Here is a 12812-nt window from a genome sequence, read left to right on the forward strand (position 1 = left end):
CACCAGACATAATAAAAAACAAAGTAACACCGGTTAGTTTGACACAACTGCGGTTGGACCACAAGAGGGAGTCCGAATCAAACACATGCATTTTGCGCCCTTTTCTAATCTCACAGGGGGCTTTATGAGGTCCCTTCAAAGGGCACGAGGCATCCTATATTTCCTACTCCACTAATTTATCATATTTTAACCGACACTTTTATAAGCAGCCTATCGAATGACGTACACAAAGAAAAAATAACGTATTTCTGTCCATAAGAGAACTGCAGAATAATCCGTGTGTGTGTTGAGGACTTGATGGGCGGGGCCGCGTTCCGCCTTTGCTCTTTAGCTCCTCCCCCCCGCCGCGTCTCCTCGGCCCTCATTCAAAACAGAACACAGCTGTTGCGAGGAGGCGCATCGGCGGGTCCTAAACGTGAGCCTAAAAAAAGAGAAGAAGAAGGAGAAGAAAAAAAACCTGTTCGCTGTCTCCCGTTGGCCTCGGATGTACTCGCTGGAATACCCGAAGAAGACGGAGGGAAAACGGAGAACTTAACGGTGAGTTATCAGAACAAGTGTGAAGTTTGTTATCGTTTTGCGACATCATTTTGAACCCCTCTTCACCCCCGCCCTCCCTCCTCTCTCCCAAACCACCAACCGTCGAGGGAGCTAGCTAACGGTTAAGCCTCGCGCACGGTTTTTTGGATGTGTTTGTTTTTACACTCGGGATGCTCCGTTATCAAAGTAGATCGGCATCCATCAAGAGGCGGGAACAAGGAACCGATATTATGACTTGTCCTGTTCTTTAAAAAAAAGAAGAAGCTACACATGTTTATATAAACCATTATTATTATTTCTCTTTTTCTCCTCCACCCACGTGAAGGCGGGTCGCCCCCACCCACGCACCGAGAGAGGAGTGTTGACGCGATGGCGATAATAAATCATGCGCTCCCTCGACCACGAAGCTACGTTAGCCCAACTGGAAACAAGCTAGCAAGAAAGGAGCCGCAACGTGCCGGTAGTGTGGACACCTTTTGAGAAGAGTCGCGTGAGTTTGCAATTTGTGAGTCCTCCTTTTTTTTTAGTTCGCTCCACTTTAGTCGGCCAAACAGTTTGCTTGTGTTTAGTGTTTAGGTAAGACACGTAGCGGGGGGTCCTTAATGTCCCGTCCGTGCTGTTAGCCCAGACAGCCGCGGCATACCTACTGCATGCGGGGGGCGCCTTTGAGGTGACCCTCCCTCCCTCCCTCCCCCCTCCTCCCTCCCCTGCACCGTCGCTCCTACCCGGGGGGTGCTTTGGGTGTGGCGTGGGTTCACCCACGAACAATACCGTGCACAGCTGCAGCAGCCGGGGCTGATCGCGGTTAGAGGGAGACCACGTGAGTCTTGAGGGTATTTTTTCGAGTCCGGGAAAGTTCCCCATGTTCAGTTTGATGGATGATTAAAAACCTTCTTTAAAAATAAAAAAAATCTATCAAATAAAAAGCACTCATCTCATCAAAAACATCCAGCAAGCACACGTGTCTGATAACCGTCTGCCGCCCTTTTTATGTAATCACATTTATTGAGCAATAATATACATTTAAAGCAGTGTTGGTGATCAATTAAAACTAGTATATACACAGACCCACCTGTTTATTGACCTACAATCTTAGATTGTATTGCAGCTGAGATGAAGCTACGTGGATCATTTTAATGTCAAATGAATCGGTTATCGGGGTCTGAATATCCACAGATGTGTACACAGTGGCGGCTGGTGAATTTTTTTTGGGGGGGGAGCGCAGTTTAAATAGCACTCAACAATGAGAAGAAAAGAGGTTTTGAGTAGAATATAGTAAAAAACAAAGCTTTATTTCAAGAACACAGCGTGCTCAACACTGTCCAATAACAACTATCAACACACTGTAACTTTGGGCATGGGAGGTTCAGAGCAGCTTTAAGGAACATGGGGTTGGGTTTCAGAGGTTTGCAAAATAAAAGAGTTTCACCCTCACATGAAAGAGGTTCAGAGCAGAATAGAGTCAGAAAGAGATCACATGTTACATTGGGTGACAGAGCAGACCCACTACTGTAAAGACAAGTAGCTCCTCTCTTTAAAGTTGGCAAACTTCTCAATAACTCTCTGGTTAAAGTCAATCATGTCTGTAACCAGCCTGTTTCATTATTCTTGAGGGAATGTGTCTGTTTTTCAGAACTTCTTCGTTGTGTTTCGATGCCAGTTCGGTCTCCTACTGCTCTGCATGAAGCTAACTCGCTAACAGCTGTTAGCGAGTTAGCTCCATGCTCTTAGCTAGATAACTGCGGCAAGATTCGTGCTTTACACTTGTCTGAAGCTCTGTAGATCCCTCACCCCGTTGTAGTCCAGAGAGTTTCAGTCCCAGGACTTTGGAACAACAGACAGGGGAAACAAAAAATGAATTACTCATGGAGCATCCACTAACCAGCTCCGGTTAGCATATCGGCTTGAGGCGAACCTCCGGGTGTACGTCCTCCCGCGGTCAGCGATTTGCTGCTGAATTTTTAATTCCGGATGTTCGGGTCCCAACTCTTTCAGCCTCTTCTTATCAATATCTGACCGTCGATTGAAAGGTCTTTCGCGTAGAGATACCACAGAGTTTTCAGTCACCGACGCCATGCTAACAACAAGCTTCTGCTAGCTATGTTGCTCGCGTACCTGCGTGGAGGTGGAGGTGGAGCTCCCTGGCAGGGTTGCCAGGTCTGTGAGATAAAACCAACCCAATATCAGAACTCAAAATATGCCCGTGCCAAACCATATACACTGCTTTTAAAGTCCAACAGCATTGCTATCATTGCCAAATGTATTGTAATATCTACAAAGTAACAACATATGTTTAGTTTGCCAGCATTAAAAGCAGTTTTCCCTCAAGTTATTTCACCTAGGTCCTAAAATGGCCTTGTGTAATTAGATACAGTATATTATCATAAATAAAATGTGTGTACGTGCTGATCTGGAGTCAGTTTGGTAGGATTTGGGTATGAATAAATTATTTCATTTAAAATATGGATTTTTATTTAAAGATATTCATGTAATTTGCATGCAAAATAGGTCTACCCGAACCAAGGACACAAAATTCAACCCGCGCAACACTTCAAAGTGGCCCGATTCCGCAGGAAAACCGCGGACCTGGCAACACTGCTCTATGGGCTGAGGGAACATACGGGTCTCTGATCTGCCGAATAATCCAATCGCGTGCACATTTGTGCGCCAAGATTCAGTTTCATCCGCCAATGTGAAGCCGGTCATTGCCAAAACGACTGAAATGTTGTATCGATGCCGTACACACACGTTAGACCAGCGCCTCGAAAAGGGGAGGGGCTTCTCTCCGTGATAATGGCGATATATTATATTTTTTCACATTAACTTAAGTGGTTGTTGACAGGGCTTACGGTCTCCCACACATATTTTGCGCGTCAACACGGTATATTTACTATTTAAATGATTTGGCATATAATGTTTTTTGACAGGAAATTTTTTTTTTTTTCTTTTTTTTTCATGTCCACATTTTAAGAGGGGCGGCGCACTAGCGCCCCCTATGGACGAACCGCCACTGTGTGTACATATGTCCACACACTTGAGTGGGCTTGCTCTATTAGCTGTGAAGCAGAATTAGTTTTAAGCTGAATTAATGCCCTTTTCACAATTGGGCTGCTTTTTCTTTTCATAAACAAAGTCTTCTCCTCTGCTCAAACCTCCATATCTAACACACGATTTGCCGTTGTCCGCTCCCGAGGAATGCTCCATATTGATATTCGCTCCGGCTGTGTGGCGCTGCTGTTCTCGACACTTAGCACGTGACCCAGAGGTCACTCCGGACTCATGACCGGCGTGCCTTTTTTACAACGTCAGGACTGGAACGATCTCATTTTGGCCTCGGCAGTGAAACGGATGCAGCAGCCGTCCGTTCATTCAGATAAGCCGATAACTGCGGCCGTGCTCGTTGTCTAATCGAGCGGGTTGTTTAGGGAGACTAAACTTGAATTATTTCCAAATGCGGGCCTCCGTATGTCGAGAGAATCCCCTTTTTTGGTTTTCCACTTCTTCTGACTCAGACTCCACCCGGTTAGAGAGCTGCACGCGGCGAACGTCTCGCCGACAGGACCGTCTGCAACGTTTTCCTGATGTAAAATCCCCTCAATGTCACTCTAGCTACCTTTTCTTTTCAGGTAACTCCACATTCCACCTACTGGGCCGAGCTAATCCCAGAGACGCCTCATCTATCTGAGCACCGTCCAAGGTCTGTCCGAGGCCTGCCAACGAGATTAGTTGGAGATTAAATCTGTGTGTGTGAGAGAAAGGAAACTCCCCTCTCAGAATCAGATGCGCGTGTTTACAAGAGAAAGGGCTAAAACACCACAGGGCTTTTTTCTTGGTTTGCGTCATCGAGTTCAACCCCTGGTCTTTCTCCGCTGATGTTTCTGTTCCCCTCTGCATTGCATCATGTTCCCTCCACAGTTTATGTGAAATGTTCCCTGATGCATTATGAGTGCGTCCTCGTGTATAAAGCGCAGCTTTCCTTTTTGGCTCCCCTTCAGAGTGGACGAGCAGCCCCCCCCCCCCCCCCCTCAGAGCGCTATATACATATTCTAGAGGCGTTTTGGGTCCGCATCGAGCTTCCTCTCGCCGCCTGACCTCCAACCGGCGCTCGGCGTTGCCAGGGTAACTTAATGTCCGGCACATCCCTTCAGCGCAGATGGAACCCGCGGAGTCGCACGTCGTCGCGCTCTCCCCTCCCGACGGCTCTCGCCGCTCGGGCCGCCTTCGTCTTCCTCGGGTCGACAACGCCGAGCCGCTCTGCGAGATGAAGGAAAAGGCCTCCGCGCTCGACGCGTGTTTTCCGGAACGCTGATAACGGCGCCGTGTACGTTGTGCGCGTTTGACTTTTTGATACGCGAGGCGTCTCTGACGCGGCTGGCAGTCGGGTGAAGTGGGTGTCGGAGACGTGAGGTTCGGCGAGCGCCTGACAGCCGACCGCGTGCATGCGTGAGAAGAAAGATACAATAATAAACTAGAACGGGCACTCGGTAGAGCGCATACCTTCGCATATCACAAGATTGGGCATTGAATTATGAACATTTTGGCATTAGTTGCATGCCAATTGGATAAAAATTGGCCGCGCTATGGTAAAAAGAAGATTTTGACCCGATCGATCCCAAAATCTAATCAAATGGTCCCCGGATAATAACCAATCATCCCACCTAATTTCATGCGATTCGGTTGAATACTTTTTGAGTTATGCGAGTAACACGCATACAAATAAATAAATGGCGATCAAAACATTAATAACTAGAATGGGCACTCGGTAGAGCGCATACCTTCGCATATCACAAGATTGGGCATTGAATTATGAACATTTTGGCATTAGTTGCATGCCAATTGGACAAAAATGTATCGTGCTATGGTAAAAAAAGAGTGACCTTTCCTTGACCTTGACCTTTGACCCGATTGATCCCAAAATCTAATCAAATGGTCCCCGGATAATAACCAATCATCCCACCAAATTTCAAGCGATTCGGTTCAATACTTTTTGAGTTGTGCGAAAGATTTTGACCTGTTCATGACCTTTGACCCGATCGATCCCAAAATCTAATCAACTGGTCCCCGGATAATAAACAATGATCCCACCAAATTTCATGCGATTCGGTTCAATACTTTTTGAGTTCTGCGAAAGATTTTGACCTGTTCATGACCTTTGACCCGATCGATCCCAAAATCTAATCAACTGGTCCCCGGATAATAAACAATCATCCCACCAAATTTCATGCGATTTGGTTCAATACTTTTTGAGATTTGCGAATAACACGCATACAAATAAATAAATAAATACACGGCGATCAAAACATAACCTTCCGGCATTTTCAATGCGAAGGTAACAAGAATAAAGAAAGACAGAACCCACACAGAGGCGGTTGCTAGAGAACGAACACGAGCAGCTGGCGTTTTATTTTCCGTCATCGGCTCGTGTGTTTGATTGTTTGGCTCTTTTCTCACGATCTCACATCCCAGAGAACTCGTGTGAATAGAAATAGCCGCACGATGTAGAACGTGAAAAATGACGCCCTCGCTGTTTTAAGGTCGGCATCGGCTCCGCCCGCCCGGCATGCGCGTTTGAGGCCGAGAGGTCAAGGTGAGGTCAAAGTTCAGCTTGGTGCAGAATGTCATCCGCCAGGGTCTCGCTCCACGTCCAGGCGGCTCCTCGGCGTCACGCGACTCTGCATCTCTGGACTGTTCTCACCCGATGAAACGTCACGGCGCCGATCAGCTGAGAGGATCCGGTGGGACTGGAGTCGGACCTTTCAGTCGCGGTTTGTTAACGCAGCATTCAAAGTGCCCCCCCCCCAGCGAGGGGTTTCGGCGCTTGCCAGCGGGCGACAGCCAACCCCAGATTCCCACACTCGCTTTGGCACCAGCTCTATGATGGCGCTTCGCCACCATCGCATTTGTTTTCTCGCCGCGTCCTCCCGTTTTTCGCAGCTTCCTCTTGGAACGCGTGCGTACGATCGAAGTCAGGGGACGCCGACGCGCACCTAGCGGGGGGGGGGGGGTAATTGAGAAGTTTTTTTTTTTTTTGTGGCATGAGTCTATAAGGAAATTCAGACTTTCAGTGGGTTTTTAGATGGAGGGAGGGGGGGGGTCCCTGGGGTCCCCTCGTAGATGTAAACAACATGGCCAAAATAATAGGAACACCTCTCAGTTTCCCGTACGGCTGTGAAGTAGAAACCGGCCGTGTTCCCAGACTCATCCATCACACCTCGTGAACTTCAACCACACCGACTGAGTGACCTCGCCTTTCAAATATGCCAGAGGTGTGTGTGTGTGTTCAGTAAAATGCATGTTGGTGGGACTATTCTGGTGTTTTGTTCGACAGATGCAGACTGAGGACGAGGCCATGATCCCCCCCCCCCCCCCCCCCCCCCCACACACACACACGGCTCAATTGTACATAAGCGGAGAGCCGCCTCACCCGTTCCACTTCCCCTCCACATTGTCCTGATCCGCCGTCGGGGCCCCGCTCCTCACGGCCTCATCTGCCTGAACCCAGAGTGTTTCTGGCCCCGAGCGGAGCCTCGGCCGCGTCCTGGAAACCGGTGAACTTGGTTCTGATCCGTGCCAGAGACGATGGATCAGATGCAGACGGACGCTCTGGTTCTCTTCTGCTCGCCAACAGGTTCTGTTGCTCTCGGACCGGATCAGCTGCTCCGTTTCCTTTTGGGCCTTTTTGTTGTTTGTTAAATATACATGAAGTCCCAAACCTCCGCACCGTTTCTGCTTTCTTTTCTTTTTTTATCTCCTCCTTTCCATCCCACATTTCTTTGACTCGTGTGTGTGTGTGTGTGTGTGTGCGCTTCTGTGCCGCCTCAAAGTGCTCCGTTTGGTTTTGTGTGACTGAGGCAACCTGTTTCCCGTCTCCTTTTGTCAGGTCTCCCCAAAGGTCGGGTCTCGACATGCACACAGAGACGTGCACTCGCATGCACACACAAACACACACACACACACACACACACACGCATACGCACACCCTTCAGCATCACCAACCGTCAAACTGGGTGTTAATTAATTTCATTAGTTTCTGTATTTGACGTCATCTGACCTGCGGCGTGACTCCAGTGAGACTCCTCTGCTTCTCCCAGACACGCTGCAGACTTTCCTTAACACAATTCAGATGGAAAACTAACAAAGTATATTTATATAGCACATTTTAGACTAAGTGCTTCACATGGAAAACAAATGAAACTGGAAAAATGACAATTCACTTCCATAAGTGTACGTTTTCATTAAAGTCGATTTTCAAAGATCAGTTAATCAATATTAATTTTTACGTAATAAAAAAAAAAAGTACGCTTTTATGCAGAAATGCTGTTTCACCCTTGAATATACATATTTCCTGCTTTTTAAATCTTTATGTATACCATGTTGAATATCTTTTCATACAAAGATATTCAACAATGAATCGATTGAAACCAGAAAATAATATGCAAAATAATTATTAAAAATACTCATTAGTCGCTGCCCTAATCTAAAGTACATTTCTGAATATTTGGCTCCAAGTAAATACTGTATTTCCCTTATTCCTAATACTATTTGAAGAGGAAAAACAGTGGAGGCTATGACGTCCCACGTCATATGAACGTTTCCTCCACCACACGACAGACAGGTGGTGTTTTGTGTCTCTGCTCCTCGTGTGTTTCCATGTGTGTAAAGATCTGCAATGTGTCTGAATGTAACTCATTACAGACACAGCCCCACTTTAAATCTTGTGTTTACCAAACATGTGCTCATAATAGTCTTTAAAATAGCATTTCAAAAACTCAACTCAGACCCAATAACACCTGATGGACATTTCGTTGAGCCTTTTTTTTTAATGTAGAAGAATAACCTCAATGTTTTACCTTTATCTCATAGTTGGAAACTGACAAAGCCGGGTGGATTTTGGGAGGAGAAGAGGGTGTGTGCGTGTCTTTGTGTGTGTTTTTGCCGCTGGAAACACAAAGTCTCTTATTTGTAGTGAATAGATGAACGTCCAGCCGCACATGCCTCCTGCCTGTACTCGTGCTCAGAGGAGGAACCGGTCGTGGCCCCTGGCCATGCTGCATTGTGGGAGGATGGGGGGAGGAGGAGGGAGGACAAGAGGAGTGCAGGCCTTGAAGAGATACAGCTGTTTCTCCGGTCTCAGCTGTTGCTTCTCCTCCATTGGATGCAGGCTCAGCCCCCCTTCCTTCCTCCCCCCTCCCCCTCTCACTCTCAAACACCCGAACTGGAAGAAGCACACAGTGTGACATTGTTCTGCCTCGTGAGAAAGATGAAACGATCCATCTTTCATGGCCGCTATCTGATGGGAACGGTGAGCACTCGCCATACGAGTGAGTTAAGAGAACCGAGTGGGCCGGCATCGGGCCCTCTTGTGTCTGTCACGACCAAAGAGAGTTCTCTTTAAAAAGTATCTGATAGCCACGTGTGACCTCTGACCTCGTTGGATGACCAGCTTCTGGATGAAGTGCTGGATCTCACAAGTGTTGTGAAGTTGACTCACTCCCCCCTCCTTCATTTCCTTCTTTTCCTTCCTTAATGTCCTTTCTTTTTTTCCCTTCCTTCCTTCATTTCCTTCTTTCATTTCTTCCTCCCTCCCTCCTTCCTCAATGCTTCCCCTGCTTGTCCCTCTTGGCTCACTTGTGTGTTGTTTAAGTTGTAATTGGTCATTTGATCAGACCCTGGAGACGGGGCAATGCCGTGTTAGGGGAAGTTGTGTGTGTGTGTGTGTGTTCAGCTGTAACGGGGGCCTGTTTTCTCAGTCTTGCTCGGTTAAGCAGCTTCAAAGTGACTCGAGTTCTGGATCGAGACGAATCTTAAATACAAAAAGGCTCACGGAGATATTGTCGGTCATTGTTTTCTCCGAGTCGACCGACATAAACGCCGACAGACTAACTTGTGGGAGGAGCTTGTTGTTATCGAGGCCGTTTCTGACTTTCCCGTTTCATCACCTGGACCGCGGCCGCCCGCCACAGTTTCATAATGAACTTTGAGAGCGGCGTGCCGTTTCTTTGTGTTCTCGTCACGCGGCCTCAACGCGCCGCTGGGATCAAATTACAAATGTTTCATTTTAAAAGTAACACAAGAACTGTTTGACCTTTAGGCCGACGGGGGCAGGACGACCAGAGGCTCGTTGTTTGTTCTAGAAAGAAGGTATTGTTGTCCCAGGACTTCAGCTGTGTGTGTGTGTGCTCTTGCATAAGTGTATGTTTGTCAGGTTGCAGCATGTCATGTGTCTTAAGTGTCTCCCTCAAAAGCCCAGAGGGCGCAACCGGAACTCAGTCATCAGAAAACGCTGTCTGTCTGTCTCTTTATCTGTCTGTCTGTGTGTCTCTTTATCTCTTTGTCTGTGTGTCTCTTTATCTCTTTCTCTGTCTGTCTGTCTGTCTCTTTGTCTCTCTGTCTTTCTCTTTATCTGCCTGCCTGCCTGTCTGTCTTTGCGGTGGCGTCCCTGGGAAGGCAGAAGAAGCGTGTTCTGAGAGGAAGAGCACGATGAGGAAGCGCCTCTCGAACCGCGAGAACAAAGAACCGAAAGTTATTGCAAACATCGTTCGGCGTCATTGTGGTTTCGGGCGCATTCACCAGCTCGTCTTTGGGGATAAATGCTAAAGTTATATATTTGGTGGGTTTCAATCTCAGCAGCAGACAAACTTGCAGCTGTTGTTGAGGCCTCCACTCCCAGCCTCTCGCTCTCGGTTTCACGTGACCGCCACAATAAAAGCTGCGGCTGCTTTTATTGTAAAAAGCCACCACAGGAAGTGTTGCTCTGGTGTCACCAGCTGACATCACTGACTCCGCGGTAACACTCAATGGGCAGGAGAACCTCTCTCCTCATCTTCTATGACGTGTGCGTTAAAACATTTAGTGTCATTACTTTACCATCAAGGTGTTTTCCACACAATGTGGAATCAATTCTCCCTCCAGTCGGTCCGCTGCTCTATGGCATAAGTAATAGTTGTGTAATCCGCGTACCAACACAACTGTCAGGTCAAACAACCAGAAAGAAATCCATATAATCTTTTTAAATGCTTACGAGTCAATCTGCACTCCACCTTGCTTTATTAAATATTAAAAAGGAGGGCGTGGGGGGAGGTTGATGCAGAGTGAGACACTGAAAGGCAGAAATATATTCTCCTCATGCCGATGCTGCCGATAAAAATATATATATTTTTATATTTATTTATATATATTTTTTATATATAAATAAAATGTATTTCAACGGCAGTTCAATGAAACTGCCGATTCCAACGCGGCGTCTCGTCGCCCTGCCAGGGTTGCAGAGTGCCACATGTGCCAGGATAAAAGGCTGACGCCCCCCCCCTGGCTGTCTGTCTGTATACGGCCTGAGCTCTAATTATCAACCCGCTGTGCTGCTGGGATGGAGGGAGAAGTGAAGAGAAGAGAGAGGGAGAAGTGTATCTTTTAAAAAAAAAAGAAGCCTAATCACACCCCACGGCGCTGCTGCTACGACACGATTTAGAACCAGTGGAATTTTTCTAACAAGGCACACAGAGGTGTGTGTGTGTGTGTGTGTGTGTGTGTGTGTGACACGACTGACTTCCCGTATATATCACTTCCAGCTGTTCATCCGGCGGACAGACCTGGTGGCGGTAATGAAGGCGCTCGTGCTCGCTCTTTTCTTCTTTTGTTTGCCTTGAACAGCGGAATCAAGCTTTCGTTGTGCGTCTAACGACCGGAGCGAGGCGGCCGACGCACACAATGTGTCATCGGATATAATGGAGCGGTTGATTTGGCGACGTTGTACGCTCGGCTCGTTCCTCTCGGGTCACGTCGGGGTCCTTGATGGTCCTCCTGGGGACAAAGAGCATCATCAGCTGTGCATGGGATTGATCAGCTGATCGGGGGGTTATTCTAAAGTATTATATTCTAATTGATTCAGAGTAAGCGATGCAGCTGTTTATTTATTTCATTTAGGACCCACTTGGCGGCTCTGTTTCTCCAGCGAGATTCAGCTCATTTCCAGTCGCCGACGGGCCTAAATATTCATGAACTGATGGCTCGGTGTGTAGGAGGCTGGAGCACAGTGTGTGTGTGTGTGTGTCACTGGGTTCAGTACCTATTGATTTAAACGAAAAAAGCTTTTACTGTCAACCGATGTGGCGTCGTTGGTTGTCTCCGTGTTCTCCGGCTGCTCCGACGATCGGATGGACGTTAAGTCTGGAAGTGTGAATTTTTAATGTAGAGCTACGTTCTCACTTCCTGTTGTGTGTCGATGGAGCCGTAGTGTGGAGTAAACTGTGTGTGTGGGTGGGAACACCCTGTTCTCGGAAGGACCCGTTGGAGAGAGTCTTGGGCAAGAACACAACATTTTAGCAAATTCAGCAAGTTGTTTTTATTGAGAAATGCAAGTTATTGCGGATGAAGGGTGTTGGTCTCTGACACACACACACACACCAGACGGTGCCACTGTGGATCGAACGGTTGTGATTTGCAGCCACATGACGTGTCCCTGTGTGTGTGAAGGTTATTCCAGTGTGTGTGTGTGTGTGTGTGTGTGTGACCCTGTTATCTCCAGATCAATAGTGTTCTCCTGGGCGGTCTTCTTGGCCGAGATAAACAGGCTCTTTGGTAGTTATGCCCAAAGTTGGAAGTGTGTGTTCTCCATCTGGATAAAGACGGCGTGGAGGAGTGGACCCTCGTTTATCTCCTCCTCTCCCGGAGCGCACCGTCCTCGGTGCGTTCAGGGTCTGTCGGAAACCTCGAAACGGGGACCCGGTCTCGTTTTTCATGCTTTTGTGGAAGAGACTTTTATTATTCATCTCTACATAACTGATGTGTTTACGAGAGGACAAAGTTCCTCATTGATCTGCCTCTTAAATCACCAGATTGATGTGTGTGTGTGTGTGTGGCACAGCTTAATGCGCTGTCGGCTCGGCTCAACACACTGACCTACTTCGGCGCCTCTGCTCTTCAAACGCATCGAGCCGCTGTGAGGCCGGAGGGAGAGCGCGGGGGTGACGATGGATTTACATCCTGTCCCCGTTCAAAGGGAGGAGGCCGAGCGCCACCTGGGACCGCCGCCTGGGACCGCCGCCAGCACCACGTGTTTGAGTCTGAACCTCAAAGAGGAGCCGGTCGAGCGGCGCGGTCGAAGGGCCGATGACGTCGCAACCGATCGCGTTCATTTAATTGCGGAGAGCCAAATACTCTATTTGATTGTCGCGTTTTTAGAAATAATTTAAAATACAGTCTCTCTACTTTTGAATGAGCGGCCGCGGTTGTTTAGCTCTGTGCAGTCGTCCTTCTTTTGCTTCTTCAGTCACTTA

At 47.8% G+C, this 12812-nt stretch overlaps 1 protein-coding gene across 3 annotated transcripts in view; it reads left to right on the plus strand.

Moving 5' to 3' along the window:
• Positions 1–393: 393 nt before the first annotated feature.
• Positions 394–12812, plus strand: part of ralgps2 (Ral GEF with PH domain and SH3 binding motif 2) — a 49706-nt gene continuing 37287 nt past the window's right edge. For 2 of the 3 annotated variants that reach the window (XM_056415517.1, XM_056415519.1), the window contains exon 1: positions 394–537. The gene's annotated coding sequence lies outside the window, so the exon portion shown is untranslated. Of the gene's footprint in view, positions 538–862; positions 1043–12812 lie in introns of all 3 variants that reach the window. The other variant, XM_056415518.1, reaches the window with a different exon arrangement.

The sequence above is a fragment of the Pseudoliparis swirei genome, chromosome 5, assembly GCF_029220125.1.
Source record: "Pseudoliparis swirei isolate HS2019 ecotype Mariana Trench chromosome 5, NWPU_hadal_v1, whole genome shotgun sequence".
In the NCBI taxonomy this organism is placed as follows: Eukaryota; Metazoa; Chordata; class Actinopteri; order Perciformes; family Liparidae; genus Pseudoliparis; species Pseudoliparis swirei.